Here is a 2,347-nt window from a genome sequence, read left to right on the forward strand (position 1 = left end):
TCCTAGTTTTCCCTTCTGACCATGAGTGAACTTGCTGAGCAGTGGAGAAGCAATATCAGTGAAACTTCAATAGAAATAGTGCAACGCAGCCAGGCTTCCCCATGACTGCCCACGGAGATTGGCTGAGGACTGTATTGATCCACTGCGCCGGAATTATGAATATTGTAAAAGGCAGGTTTTGAAATAAAGAGTGTCTTTGAAGTCCTGCGTGAAGCTCCTTGGACATTGATGGTATCTACATCATTGCTTTTATCAGTCTGATTTGTAAGCTCCTCAAAGAATGAAATTGGAGTTATTTTATTTTTTTAAAGAAACCTCTTTTCTGTAAAACCATGTTGACGAGCACTAATGATATGCATATAATGTGCTGCATTCAGCCCTTAATGACTGAACTTTGTACCAACTTCTCCATTAGTTTGCCTAGGACCATGGCTATCTTACCTGTCCTTTCCTTTTGAATACCAACATGACATGAAAATCATTTCAAACTTCTGGATTTTAAGTTCCCTAAATTGCATTAAAAATCAACAAGCAAGGGAGATCTCCAGTCAGATTTTTTTAAGACTTCTGAGTGCAAATTATCTAAACCGACTGATCTGTAAATACTTAATCTGCAGTGGATGTTAACATCTGTCCTATGCAGAATGGCTTGACAAAGACACTGTCTTCTTTGTGCGATGCACTCAAACGTTTCTGTGTCTTTTATGTTGTAATATGAGATCAAGGTTTTAGACCACGATCAGGTGTTTACAACCTTGAAGACGATCAAAAGAAAGACGTTCCTAGCAGCCTCCTTCGGATTAACTATTAGCGAGTGAAGTGGTTGCTGTGGAGGTTAGAGAGAATAAAAGTTGCAGTAATTGTGAGACAAGATGACTTGATAACAATATTAAATGTTGTGGCAGAGAGGAAAGACTGGTTCTTTTAATCGTGCTGGTGGAAGGAATAGCAAATGACACTGTAAGCGTGGGTGTGGGAAGAAAACGGGAGAAGAATCGTAATGTTGCCCTTGCGCAGAAAAGGCAAGCTACCTAGAGAACGGCAGCGACTCCCATTGCTGCAGAGAGATGGTGAAATAAGCCGTGGCTGGCAATTGCAGAGGAAATCTGAGGTTCCACCCCAGGTGATCTGCTCTGATCATGTGCTCCGAGGCTGATCAGGTTGGAGCACAGGACAGATCACTGCTGAGTAATGTATCCATGATACATTATCAGTAGCAACATCGGGATGACTAAAGGGAGTTGCAGTGAAATGAGCAGGAGAGAATGGTCACATGAGCCCTGTGAGACTCAGAGAAAGAAAAGACAAGCAGAAATGCTGCCTCCCAGAAATAATACCGACCCAGTGGCCTGTGAAACGGGAGCTGCACTAGTACAAACTTGTGAGTCGGTTTTGACTACTCTCCCCATAATATTGCTTTCTTGGCTATTGCCAGTCAGTGGAGGAAGCTCCTATGCCACCAAGTCCTAAATTGTGGAAGGCAACTCAATGGACATATACGCTGACACCCTGTAAATATCTTCAAGAAACATATTGGGCTACAAAGCACCGTAAGAATCGGTTTGGGAGGCCCACTCCCATCGGATTATTCAGAGTTTGCTTTGTAACTGGACAAAATGTAATGATGAAAAAAAGAATGCGTTAACTTATAAACACTGATGGGCAATAAAGGAGCATAGTTACAAAAATGAAGCAATGAAAATGTGCCATTAAAATTACACTAAGCAATAATGTTTTCCTTTTGCCTCATTTCACGTGAGTTGATGGATGGGTAATTATCCTCATTTGGCCCAAGATTTTCTTGAAATGGAGTCCTCTTCAAACTTGTTTTTCTGCTCCTATTGTTAAAGATGCCTATCAGCGCCTCTCAGAGTACTTGCCCTGGGTGACCAGTTTCCTTTCCCTACTGCACTTTCCCTGCCAGCTCCTTCCTCTTTTTCCTGTTTATTCACTTCTCGTTTCCTACCAGTAAGCACTGGATCATCACACAGAGACGTGGTAGACTTGATGGTTTCCTTATCCCTTCCCTTCAAGGGCTCTGGACTAATATTTCTATTGTATTTGCTAATTAGCCCATTCTGGGGAGATCTTTTTGCTGCTTTCCTGTTTATATTTTTCTGAAGAAATATTGGTAAAACTTAGTATATCGTGTACCAAAAAAATCTTTGAAGCATAATTTCCTTCCTAGAGTCTTTGGGAGTAGTGTGGGTATAAACCATTCATTACATTTGGAATGGGATGCCTCATGCTTCCCTCACCCGACCTGTTAATTTTAGGGAGCTGTTTCTGGATATCCTGCCCTAAGAAAGGAACTGAAAAGGTAGTGAAGACAAAGTCATTAGTGAAC

The sequence above is a fragment of the Chroicocephalus ridibundus genome, chromosome 1 (assembly GCF_963924245.1).
Source record: "Chroicocephalus ridibundus chromosome 1, bChrRid1.1, whole genome shotgun sequence".
NCBI classification, from domain to species: domain Eukaryota; kingdom Metazoa; phylum Chordata; class Aves; order Charadriiformes; family Laridae; genus Chroicocephalus; species Chroicocephalus ridibundus.